Source organism: Tenrec ecaudatus, chromosome 4 (genome assembly GCF_050624435.1).
Source record: "Tenrec ecaudatus isolate mTenEca1 chromosome 4, mTenEca1.hap1, whole genome shotgun sequence".
In the NCBI taxonomy this organism is placed as follows: domain Eukaryota; kingdom Metazoa; phylum Chordata; class Mammalia; order Afrosoricida; family Tenrecidae; genus Tenrec; species Tenrec ecaudatus.
In genome coordinates, this window is record NC_134533.1 from 108,929,944 (window position 1) to 108,944,067 (window position 14,124).

General features: G+C 43.2%; 1 protein-coding gene across 2 annotated transcripts in view; it reads right to left on the bottom strand.

Moving 5' to 3' along the window:
- Window positions 1-14,124, bottom strand: part of ALG9 (ALG9 alpha-1,2-mannosyltransferase) — a 118,260-nt gene that overhangs the window by 83,736 nt on the left and 20,400 nt on the right. The window lies entirely within an intron of this gene.

The following is a 14,124-nucleotide window of genomic DNA, read 5'->3' on the forward strand; positions in this document are numbered from 1 at the left end:
AAATCGACCGCCAAGATAGCAAAGGAATCCCTGGAAGAAAATTTCCCCAACCTAACAAAGGAGAATCCGACTCTCATACAGGAAGCAGAGAGGACGCCGGCTAAGCTAAACACCAAGAAGAACACGCCAAGGCATATAATTGTAAAATTATCCAACTTAGAGGAAAAAGAGAAAATTCTACGAGCATCAAGAGAAAGGAAGACAGTCACATACAAAGGAGCGCAGGTAAGGTTATGCTCAGACTTATCAGCAGAAACCATGAAGAGGAGGAGAGAATGGAGCAGCATCTTCCAAAAACTGAAAGATAAAAATGCCTCCCCCAGAATCCTATACCCTGCCAAGTTATCCATTAAGATAGAGGGTAAGATAAGGGTCTTCCAGGACAAGGAAGAACTCAAAAAATATACTGCAAGTCACCCGACCCTGCAGAACATACTGGCTGACTCACTATAGTCAGAAGATCAAGCTCCAACTAGAACCACCAGGAGACCACCATATAGCCCATCTCCATCTAGAAGCCTACATGCCAGCAACACGTACCAGGACAACACGGTCTCAGATGGAAAAGAGGACAGGATAGAAACCCTCCACTCAAACGCAGTACACTGATATGAAGGAAGATAGGCAAAGACCCAAAACACAAAACAGAATATGGCAACCATGAAGCCAGAGATTGTAATAATCACTTTGAATACAAATGGGCTCAATTCATATGTTAAAAGAGGCTGGAGGATTGGATTAGAAAACATAACCCATCAATCTGCTGCCTGCAAGAGACACACCTTAAGCAAGCAGACAAGCATATGCTGAGAATAAAGGGCTGGCAGAAAGTTTACCAAGCAAATGGTAACTCCAGGAAGGCAGGAGTGGCTATCTTAATCTCCGACAAAATGGATCTCAAGATCCAAAACATAAAAAGAGACAAAGAGGGACATTACATAATGCTCAAAGGCTCAGTAAACCAGGAAGCAATAAGCATACTGAATATTTACGCACCTAATAATGGTGCGGCAAATTTCGTCAAACAAACTATTAAAAAAATGACAGAAGAAATCACGGAAACAACAATAATAGTGGGGGACTTCAACACTCCACTATCAGAGAAAGACAGGTCACAGGGAAAGAAGCTCAGCAAAGAGGCCAGAGAGCTAAACAATGTAATTAGGCAACAGGGCCTGATAGACATCTATAGAGCCTTTCATCCAAAAGCAAAAGGTTTCACATTCTTCTCCAATCCACACGGATCTTTCTCAAGAATAGATCACATGCTGGGGCACAAGGCCAGCCTGAGTAAATTCAAACACATAGATATTATCCAGACGTCTTTCTCAGACCACCATGCCATAAAGCTGGAGATTAATAGGAGGGCACCCAGAAAAGCAAGGGCCACCAATTGGAGAATAAACAACGATCTCCTGCGACATAAATGGGTTAAGGTCCAGATCAGAGAGGATATCAGGAAATTTCTAGAAACTAATGAGAACGAGCATACAACATATCAAAACTTATGGGACACTGCAAAGGCAGTTATCAGAGGTAGCTTGATATCAATGAATGCATACATGAAAAAAGAAGAAAGGCGTATGACAGATATGTTAACACAAAACCTCCAACAACTAGAACAGAGTCAACAGAACTACCCCTCCAATAGCAAGAGAAAAGAAATAATAAAAATCAGGGCGGAGTTAAACCAGTGGGAAGACAAAAGAACAATGCAAAGGATTAACGCAACTAGAAGCTGGTTTTATGAACGAATTAATAAAATTGACACTCCCCTGGCAAAGCTTACCAAAGATAGAAAGGAACAATCATCAATAGCCAGGATGAGGGATGAATCGGGGGCAATAACAACAGACCCCAATGAGATAAAAAGGATAATCACAAAGTACTATGAAGGTTTGTATTCTAATGAATTCAGAAACCTGGAAGACATGGATAAATATTTAGAAAAACAATCTATCCCTAGATTATCTGAGACAGAGATCAAGAACCTCAACAAACCCATAGCGAAGGAAGAAATAGAGAGTGTCATCAAAAACCTACCAAGGAAAAAGGCCCCAGGGCCAGATGGCTACACAGCAGAATTTTACCAAACATTCAGGGAAGAGCTGACACCGATCCTCCACAAAGTATTCCATAACATAGAAAAGAACGGCAAGCACCCAAACTCATTTTACGAAGCCAGCATTACTTTGATACCCAAACAGGGAAAAGACCCCACAGGTGTAGAGAATTATAGACCAATATCTCTAATGAACATAGATGCAAAAATCCTTAACAAAATATTGGCCAATAGAATACAAAGGAACATCAAACATATCATTCACCACGACCAAGTAGGATTCATCCCAGCGATGCAGGGATGGTTTAACATCCGAAAATCCATCAATATCATACACCACATCGAGAAGAAAAAGGATAAAAACCATATGATAATATCCATAGATGCAGAAAAAGCATTTGACAACATCCAGCATCCATTCCTAATCAAAACACTCATGAAGATAGGATTGAAGGTAAGTTCCTCAAGCTCATACAAGCTATCTATGAAAGACCAATAGCCAACATCATAGTCAATGGAGAAAAGACAAGAACAATACCACTGAAAAAGGGTACAAGACAAGGATGCCCCCTGTCCCCTCTTCTATTCAATATCGTTTTGGAGGTTCTGGCTAACAACATAAGACAGCGGAAGGACATCAAAGGGATCCAGTTGGGAGAGGAGGAGGTGAAACTATCGTTATTTGCAGATGACATGATCCTATACATTGAAGACCCCCAAAACTCCACAGTTGGAATACTTACAGCAATAGAGGAATACGGAAGAGTAGCAGGATACAAGATCAATAAACAGAAGCGGTAGGGTTTCTATACACATCGGACAGGGCCATGGAAGAGGCGATTAAGAGGGAAGTACCCTTCACAGTAGCCAAGAACAAACTGAAATACCTAGGAATATACTTAACAAAAAATACTAAAGACCTATATAAGCATAATTATAAAACCCTATTACAGGAAACCAAAAGTGACCTTCACAAATGGATGAAGCTCCCCTGCTCATGGTTAGGTAGGCTGAACATAGTAAAGATGACAGTTCTTCCTAAAGCACTCTACAAGTTCAATGCTATACCAATCCAATTACCATCAACCTTCTTCAAAGAATTGGAAAAACTGACCACCAACTTCATATGGAGAGGGAAGAAACCCAGAATTAGCAGAGAACTCCTCAAGAAGAAGGACACAATTGGAGGACTCGCCCTACCTGATTTTAATGCCTACTACACAGCTACAGTGGTCAAAACAGCATGGTACTGGCACAATGATAGACACTCAGACCAGTGGAAAAGAATAGAAAGCCCAGGAGTAAAATCATCAGCATATAGACAACTGATCTTCGACAAGGGTCCCAAAAACGTCAAGTGGGAAGCAGATGCCCTCTTTAATAAGTGGTGCTGGAAACAATGGATATCCACATGTAGAAAGTTGAAACAAGACGTCTACCTCACCCCATGCACAAGAATACACTCAAGGTGGATCACAGATCTAGAAGTCAAACCCCAAACCATCAGGACCATTAAGGAGGGAATCGGGACTAATCTCAGAGCACTGGCCCAGGGAGCACATAGGCTCACTGCAACAGGGAAGGGGACACACACAGGTGATCTGGAAATCGACAAATGGGATCTAATAAGAATAAAACACCTGTGCACCTCGAAAGACTTTGCCAAGAGGGTGACAAGGCAACCCACAGACTGGGAGAAGATTTTTAGTAATGACACGTCAGACAAAGGGCTCATTACTAAAATCTACAACACCATCATGACCTGCAAAAAGAGGAAAACAGTTAACCCCCTAAGGAAGTGGGCAAAAGAAATGAGAAGAACTTTCACTAGAGAGGAGATCAATATGGCCAATAAATATATGAGAAAGTGCTCGAAGTCCCTTGCCATAAGAGAAATGCAAATCAAAACAACCATGAGATACCACCTAACACCCCTCAGGCTAGCCCAGATCAGTAAATCAGAGAGCAACAAGTGTTGGAGGGGCTGTGGTGAAATAGGAACCCTCCTCCACTGCTGGTGGTCGTGCAGATTTGTACAGACACTGTGGAAAGCAATCTGGCGATACCTAAAGAAAATGGAAATTGATCTACCTTACGACCCAGCCATCCCTCTACTGGGCATATACCCGGTTGAAGCAGCAAATAAAACACGACCAGTCATATGCGCTCCAATGTTTACTGCGGCACAATTCACAATAGCAAAGACTTGGAAACAGCCTAAGTTTCCATCGATAGACGAGTGGATTAGCAAACTTTGGCACATACACACAATGGAGTATTATGCAGCACTAAAAAGCACCGATGAGCACATGAAACACGTTATTTCATGGGAAGAGCTGGAAGGAATTATGTTAAGCGAGGTAAGCCAGACCCAAAGGGACAGGTACAACATGAGTCCCCTGAGGTAAGTACAATCAGCATGACAGAAATGGGGCATTAATCCACCCAAGGGGAGGGTATGGTTTATATCTCCACAGGGAAAGTGGGACCAGACTTCAACCCAGTGTCGCAAGGTGTGAATGCAATATCCCGGCGAGGAGGAGGGAACCGGTGGAGAGGACTGGGAGGCTGGCCCCAGCACCATAAATTAAGTGGATTCCTGCCCCTCCCCCGAAAAGAACTTGTTCCAAAGGACGACATTGACCCTGCAGCTATGGGAGATGGACATATTTGATCAGAGCACACGGGAGCAGATGAAGGGGCAGGAGGAGAGAGTGGAGCACAGCCTGGCCCACCAGGCCGTGATGATGATGTTCCTGAGTAGAGCAGCCAGTCCACAGAGAGAACAACATGGCTGGCCCTACTATGAGACATGATGCCCCTCAGTGACTAAGGGCGATACGGGGACAGCACCGGAGACACAGTGTGGGAATTGCACCTGACCTGATCCCACCACACCGAGGCAAATCACTGGGGGAGTGCAGCGGAACAGCAAGGGAATGGAGTGGCAAGGTCCCCAGGGAATGCTGAAAGTGGACTTTGGGGCCAGGGCATGGTGCCCCAACAGACTGGACTGGAAAACGCTCCTAAGGGCCAGCAAAGATCCCTGAACTAACTACAAGCTTTTCTCTTGTGAACTGTTTTGTTCTGTTCTTTTTCAGTGGTTTGTTTTGGTTGTTTTGTTGTCTGGTTGTATACTGTTGCTTTGTGTTCCTCTGTCTAGTTTTCGTGCATGTTAGTGACTCCACAGGTCTGTCTGAATAGGACAGGCTGGATGAACTATCTGGAGGAAAAACAACGGGACCGACAGTTCCGGGGGGACTTGGGGTTGGGGGTAGGGGGGGGTAAGGAAGTGGTGTTAACAAACCCAGGGACAAGGGAAAAACATGGGACCCCAAAGGGTAGAGAAGGGGGAGTGGCAGGCCTGGTGGGAAATGATCAAGGGTAAGGTTGCTTAGAGAAGAGGTATACTCTAGCCCAGGTGGCGATGAAGCATGGTAGTAGGGCAGGAGGAAGGTCAAGGGAGATGGAGGAAAGAGCTAGGAGTCAAAGGGCATTCATGGAGGTCTAGACAAAGACATGTACATGCAAATATATATAGGAGGTTGGGGAAATAGATCTTTGTGTCGATATTTATAGGTCAAGTATTAAGGTGGCGGAAGGACCTTGGGCCTCTACTCAAACACTCCCTCTATGCATGAATACCTTCTTTTATTAAATTGGAACTCTATGATGCTCACTCTCCTGACACAACGGCTGGAGCCAAAGTGGGTGAACAAGTAAATGTGGTGAAGAAAGCTGATGGTGCCCGGCTATCAAAAGAGATAGTGACTGGGGTCTTAAAGGCTTGAAGATAAACAAGCAGCCATCTAGCTCAGAAGCAACAAAGTCCACATGGAAGAACACACCAGCCTGTGTGATCGAGTGGTCCCAAAGGGATCAGTTACCAGGCATCAAAGAACAAAAAATCATATCATTGACTGCACACCTCCATGATAGGATCACTGAAGACAAATGGGTGCACAAGCAAATGTGGCGAAGAAAGCTGATGGTGCCCGGCTATCAAAAGAGATAGTGTCTGGGGTCTTAAAGGCTTGAAGGTGAACAAGCGGCCATCTCGCTCAGAAACAAATAAGCCCACATGGAAGAAGCACACCGGCCAGTGCGATCACGAGGTGCCCAAGGGACCAGATATAAGGCATCATGCAAAAAAAATAAAAAGATATAAGTGTGTGTATGTATGTGTATATATGTGTATATGTATATATGTATGTGTATATATATATTATATTAAATGAAGGGGGAAGTGCAGAGTGGAGACCCAAGGCCCAAGTGTCGGCCAATGGAGATCCCCTCATAGAGGGGCTTAGGAGAGGAGATGGGTTAATTAGGGTGTGAGGTAGTATCGATGAAGAACACTTTTCCCCCAGATCCTGGATGCTTCCTCCCCCCAACTACCATGATCCGAATTCTACCTTGCAGGGCTGGATAGGACAGAGGCTGTACACTGGTACATATGAGGGTTGGAGGTACAGGGAATCCAGGGTGGATGATACCTTCAGGACCAAGGGCGTGAGGGACGATGCTGGGAGAGTGGAGGGTGAGTGGGTTGGAAAGGGGGAACTGATTACAAGGAGCCACATGTGACCTCTTCCCTGGGAGAGGGACAGCAGAGAAGGGGGGAAGGGAGACCCCGAATAGGGCAAGATATGACAAAATAACGAGGTATAAATTACCAAGGGCATATGAGGGAGGGGGGAAAGGGGAGGGAGGGGGGGGAAAAAAAAAGAGGACCTGATGCGGGGGGCTTGAGTGGAGAGCAAATGCCTTGAGAATGATTGGGGCAGGGAATGTATGGATGTGCTTTATACAATTGATGTATGTATATGTATGGAGTGTGGTAAGAGTTGTTGGAGTCCCTAATAAAATGTAAAAGAAGAAAAGAGAAAAAAATGATTAGGGCAAAGACTGTACAGATGTGCTTTATACAATTGATGTATGTATATGTATGAACTGTGAAAAGAATTGTATCAGCCCCAATAAATTGTTAAAAAAAAAAAAAATTTTTTACCACAGCTTAAGGCCCAAGTGTCTATCAATAGACAAATGGAAAAATAAGATGTGATCCATACAATCTGATTATTAGATGTTACAAAAAGGAAGTGAAGTTTTGATTGATGATCCAACAAAGATGGACTCTTGAAAATATCATGCTGAGTGAAATAAATAAAACACAACAAGACACCTACTCTATGATCCCACTTACATGAAGAATGTAAGCATGTCAGAAGATATATCCAAGGTTGCCAGAGTGTGGAAAGAGAGTGGAAAAGGGAATCTTAATTAAGAGGTACAAAGTTTCTGTTTGTGGTGGTGAAGTAGTATTGGAAGTAGACTGTGGTGACAGGTGCACCACACTGATTATAATTACTACCACTGAATTTGCCATTTAAAATGGTTAAAATGGTAAAATGTATGTTGTACATATTTTACAATAGCATTTTTAATTACAAAAAATAAATTGATTTCCTAAGAAAAAAAAACAAAAAAACAGAGATACGTATCTTGTCTGTTTCTTTAAGTGTTTAATAACACATTTTCTAAAAGGAGTCCCATTTCCAGAAAGACGAGCTTTAGCACAGTGTGAAGGCATTGCTATAAACATTTAAGTCTGGAAATATCAGCCTGTAAAGAGAAAAGAAGTCATCTTTTATACTGACTACAGAAGCGGAGTTAACAATAGTAAGAAACCTCTGCTCTTCTGCAACCTTTGCAAACGCATACTGTTTTTCCAAAGAAGCTCTTTTGTTTCTAACAAATACTCGTCTCTACTATACTTACAATAGCCTCGGTTACAGCTACTCTTTCACCTAGGTTTACTGTACTCTAAGATAAAAGACTCCAAAGCACTAATAGGTAAGGTCAATTACTTGTATTTGTTAGGAAGTCCTAGAATAAGTTTACAGCTGGACAAGCTTTGACTATTTCACAACAGACGGTTACTTCTCTGAGGGATTGGGGGGGGGGGGGGAAATACAGGAAAAGCCAGAATACGACAGGTCATATGGCAACAAACAAAACAAGGGCAACAAGGACAGAGAGAGCAGACTGTGTACCTCGGTCCTTTCTTACGTGAGACGTCTATCTCCTGCAGGGAGATCCTTCAGCACAGAAAGCCTCAAAACGGAAGGGTGCAGGAAGACTGAATCAGAATGACAAGCTAAGCCTTTAACTGAAGCCAGGCGAGAGAACACTGCAAGCAGGGCGTCTGCAGGGGGTGACTCACCAAGCTCCCTCTGGATGGAAAGTGTGACTCCCTTTGCTGCGTTCGAGGGAGCTCCAGGGAGCTTTGAAAGGGGCTAAAAGAAGGGATAAAGTTTACTCTCCCGAAGACTGAAAGAAGGGGAACCGTGTTAAGGCCTATAATTTTCTAGGACTCCGGGAAGTAAATTAGAGTAAGTCACCCTTATAAAAGTTAAGCTCGCACTGTCGGTAGGAGAAAAACGCCACCAAGGTCCAAGAGAAATTACTGACCAAAACGCTAAGCCTTCAGAACAGCTCAGCCTGGCAGCTAGCTGACTCTGAGCAGGACTCACAAGACTCCCCTCGTACCTTTTTCTCTGCTGCTACTAGAATGGAACCAATGGGCCTTCTAGTAGAGGAGCTTCACCTTCACATGCTCTAAGTCCTGCCCACGGGTCTCACAGATGTGAGACAAAAAGCACACAAACACATAAGCAGACCATGGAATCATGTCCTCGGCTGCAAAATGCCATCTGAGAGGGGCTTCCTTTCACTCTCCTCCCCAGCCTCCCTGCCCCCGCCCCTGGGCCTCCCCTGGCCTGTACTCACCAGCCAAAAGTACTGGGCAATGGGAACACCTGAGAACTCTAAGGGTGAAAAGCAAAGGCATGCCAAGTTCAGTCACATCCTTCTCTGCAACACTGAATTTCACTATTGGTCTGTGACCCCAGAGCTAGATGTTTGGTCTACAACTTGGCAATTTTACATTACTTTAAATTTCTTAAATGCTGAGTATATTCTTATTTTTTTCACTTTTAAATTAGCTTTTAAATACAACTGTTGTTTGTTTGTTTTAGATCATTTTATTGGGGGCTCTTACAACTCTTGTTACAATCCACATATCACTTGTATCCGACATGTTAGTACATTTATTGCCATCGTTCTTTGCTAGACATTTACTTTCCATTGGGCCCTTGGGATCAGCTCCTCTCCTTCACCCCCCACATGGTCCCTTGATAGATTATAGATTGTTATTATTTTCATATCTCACACGGACCGCTGTCTCGCTTCCCCTCTGGTTTCTGTTGTTCTTCCCCCTGGATGGGAGTGTGTGTTTATGTGCCAATCATTGTGATCAGTGCCCCCTTCCTCCCCGCCTGTCCCCCCTTCTTCCTACCCTAATGCTGAGTATTCTTTAACTAATCCAAACATACTCCTCTCAACACAGTGCTCCCAAGCAAAATAAATGTTTGCCAGAGTGCCTGTCCCTGGGCCATCTAATCTCTCTAGTGGCTCCTTTGCCACCCTCCAAACCAGACTGTGCACGGGACCTGCAAAGGTGAGACTTCTGGAGCATTCGATAAACCAGACTTTATCTTCTATTACCTCCACGCCATACTCTATGATTTTGTAAGCGTATCCCCTTGTAGGGTCATCACAGCCAAATCCCAGGGTTTTACTCAGGTGGTTTTCAGTGGAATGAACAGTCAAGACCAACCCCTAAGCCTTATTCCATTTCTGGCACTTAGCTAAGTAGCAAATTCTTCCCCACCTCAATCTCCGTTTTCCTTCTCTCTAAGTAGGATAGACAGAGCCTCCACAAGTTGGGATGAAGGTATGACGGGTTCATGAGAAACTTGCTGGTGTACATATCATAGGCTCTCAATCACCAGAAGCTAGTTCAGTAATAATTGTGAAAAAAATTCCGTATATATTGGTGTGTAAGCTGAGTTTTTCAGCACATTTTTACTTTTGTGGTAAAATTAGGTGCCTCGGCTGATATTCGGGTCAGCTTATACTCGAGTATATAGGTACTCTTTTTTCCCTCCCAAGGCTGCAAAAGAAAAGAGTGAACTGGGACGTGGAATTTCTGTCACTAAGATTCAGTCAAGAAAGAGTAGGAAGATCACTTTGAAAACTAGTTATAGTTATAAGCACAATGGAGAAGGCAAAATTATCTTGTTCATGTTTGTCTGGTTCCTCCCAAAGTTCAGTCAATGCTGTAAAAATACTACCTTAAAAAACAAAAAGGAGCTGGTAACAAGGGCTCAAGTAGAAAGAAAATGTTTTGGAAATGTTAATGACAATATATGTACAAGTGTGCTTAATATAACTGAATGCTGGATTGCCATAAAATTTGTAAGAGCCTCCCCCCCAATAAAATGGTTGAAAAAATTTGTAATCCAAAAAATAAAAATTAAAAAACAAAACTAGCAACTCAATACTCAGTCTGTCTCAATAGTTTCTAAACTACTTGTCAAACACACCTCTCGTGTCAACCAAGTGGCCCCAGGTGATGCAATGGTTAAGCTCTTGGCCATTAGGCAAAAGGTTGGCCGCACAAACCCACTGAGAAGCACCTGGAAAGACAGTCTTGGTAAATATGCTTGCAGAAGCCACAGCCCTGACAGTGCTGTGGGGCACAGCTGTACTCTGCTACCTATGAGGTCATCACGGACAGGAAGAGACTTCCCAGCAACTGGTTTGGGTGTGTTCATGTGTGCCACACAAATGCCCACTCCTCCTCCAGGCTCAACTTAAGGCGCCCCGCTCTGTGTAGCCTCTCCTAATACTATTCGGTGGACTCTGACTTCCTGTCTTGCCACTGTAGCATACAGCATGGTGTACTGTATGTAGAATCTATTTGTGTGTCTGTCCCCCTACTAGACTATAAGGTCTATGAGAGCACACAGTAAGTGTTGAAGAGCAATTTATTCAATGTTTGTTACCTGAAGTCCATCTGCTCATTCCTTCAAGAAGTACTTCCAGACATGTTGCTATGTTCTCATGTGTAAGAAAGAGCCCCCAGCCGCGCACTCAGAAACTACAACACTACGGACTCTCAGTTTTCAGAGAAGAAACACTGTGCCTGCCATAGCTAAAGAGGCACTTGGAAAAGAAGACACGCTTTCAAAAGGGTCACAATAGTGCCTAACACATAAGAACAGTTAAAGAACTGCTTTCCGGGATGAGAGAAATGCTGATAGGCTTACCTTCTGGCAATTTTACATCAGAGCACTTATTGAAAGGATGGCTCTTTCGTAAGTACTGACTGGACTCTAATAAAGTCAGCTGATAGTCACAAAGTACTTTTGGGTTTCATTGATGCCTCATCAATCACGACTATTAAGAAGAGTTGTGTGCTCACCATCGCAATTGATTTCAGAGCATGTTATTCTCCTAGTATCGAGAACTAAACAATGGTATCTATGGCACGATGGCAACTATAGCCACTGTAACCCGAGACACTCATATGTTCTTTAATATTGTTCTTGATTACCTAGACCAGGGGCCTCACACTTTTTAAACAGGGGGCCAGTTCACTGTCCCTCAGACTGCTGGAGGGCCGGACTATAGTTTAAAAAAAAAACTATGAACAAATTTCTATGCACAGTGGACATATCTTATTTTGAAGTAAAAAACCAAAACGGGGCAAAAACACCTGGCAGGCAGATAAATGTCCTTGGCGGACGTGTGTGACCTGGGGGCCATAGTTTGAGGAACACTGGCCTGAACTAGGCAAAAAGAATGCCTATTCCTAAGATGGAAGAACTATCTCTGAAGCAGTTTCTACCAAAGCAAACAAGAGTGACATTCTGTAAAAGAAGGCAAATCAAAACCCCCTCCCCCCCAATATCCAATTCAACGATGAGGTAAAAGCACAAAAATCCTGCCATCAAGAAATAATTCCCTAAAGTCTGGCCGACCACAGGGCTGCATCAGCCCTATTCATGTCCAAGCATGACAAGTCCCTTTATTCCGACAAAGCTTGTTCTGCCCCAGGTGCAGTGATCAGTTTCTCTATGACCAGAATAGCAAAAGCTGAACTGAAACTACCTCAGACTCATCAAAGTAAACAGAGAGAAGCCGCAAGGAGCCTTCCTAGTAAAACACTTGCTGAAAAGAACACGAAATGCCAATGCCCAAGGAATGTCAAGCCACTCTTCTATTGAGTCTACCTAACATGCCACTGCCTTGGATCAATTCCAACTCATAGTGACCCTGTAAGACCGAGCAGAACTGGCCCCATGGGTGTGCCAGCCTGTGAGCACTGGCAGTGGCTGATTGCCGTAACTCTCTCCCACGGAGTGCCTGATGGGTTCAAACCACTGACCTCCGAGCAAACCACCAAATGTTTTAACCATGTTCTACCAGGACTTACACCATCTTCTAGGAGGGTCTCTAATCCACAATGAAACTAGAAGCATGAAGTTAAATCAGAATCTATTCTTCCTCCCCTACTCCTTCTATCAACCACTTACTTCTAGATTTATAAACGTCACCAAACTAAAGGGCCATAAAATATATATAATTCTCAAATACTCACAAAATTTTTATAAATAAAACTCTTAACAAAATAATCACCAATATAGAACTGAAGTCACATCTCCAAAGCCTCCATGTAAATTGATTTCCAGTGTGAAATCTGCGTAATATGAGATTCTCCTGATGTCTTGTAGAAGAAATGTTACAAAATGAAATTAAAGCATGCAAGTTAAAAAAAAAAACAACAACAACATGCAAGTTCTCTCTGGCTAAAGAGAGACATCTAGAGGCAAAGTCTACAACGGAGACCTTTTCTCACTTTGTTGGGGATGATCTGAGAGCCATAAAGAAACCTTTTAAGGATCCTTCATTTGGCAATTATTCTTTGCCCATGTGGCCTCCAAATTCTATTAGTTGAGGAAAATTTAAAAAGTTTATTTTGATCTATTGCTTAACATCAAAGATAAAAATATTCTCCAATCTCAGGAGATCCAATGAATCTCATTCACAATACTACTTTAAATTCCTCAACCCCATTTAACTTGTTTGCCTACTGGCAAAGTGACTTACACATAGCTGTCAACTCTTTTCCCTATTAACCCTGAGCTAGCCAAACTACTACACGCCTAAATGGACCCCGTCCCAATTTACTAAACTTTGTCTATAGATTTCCCAAAACTTATGCTTACCCTGATACTGAATGCTTACCCCGATACTGAAGCAAGGCAAATCGCAACTTTAAAAAGGTAATATTAATTATATGTGTCAAGAAAATACCTGAAGGAATCTACTTCCACATGTTAAAATATCCTGGAGATAACGAAATCATGCATGTTCTCATTTTTTCTCAACACAAAAAACCAAGTAGCTTTTAATTTTATAAAAAGTCCTATCCGACCAAGCCCTGAGGATGACATTCCTGCTCAGAGCAGCCAATGCACAGAGAGGACCATAGGGCCTGCCTCACCACGAGACACAGATACGATGTCCCTCACTGACCCATAGCACTACAGGGACAACACTGGAGACAGTGCAGGAATTGTGCCTGATCTGACCCCACCACACTGGGGCAAAACACTAAGGGTGTGAAACAGAGCAGCAAGGGGAGCAAACCAATGAAGTCCCTGGGGAATACCAAAAATAGACTTTGGGACAAGGGCATGGCACCCCATCAGACTGGACTGGAAAATACTCCTAAAGGTCAACAACAGACCTGGAGCTATTTAAAGGCTTTTCTTTTTGTTGTTGTTGTTGTCTGTTTGCTTTTGTTGTTTTGTTTTGCTCTGTTTTGTTTTTATGCTTATTATTCACTGCATGTCTATCTAGATAAGATAAGCAGCATAAGTAATCCAGAGGAGAAAACAATGGGACCAATGGTTCCATGGGAAAACGGGAGAAGGAGAGGTGGGGGGAATGAAGGGGGATGTCCACCAACCCAGAGACAAGGGAACAACAAGTGATCAAAAATCGATGGTGAGGAGGATATAGGAAGCCTGGTAGGGCTTGATCAAGGGCAGTGTAGCCGAGAGGAATTACTGAAACCCAAATGAAGGCCGAACATAATAGTGGGACAAGAGGAAAGTAAAAGGAAATAGAGGAAATAGGAGGCAAAG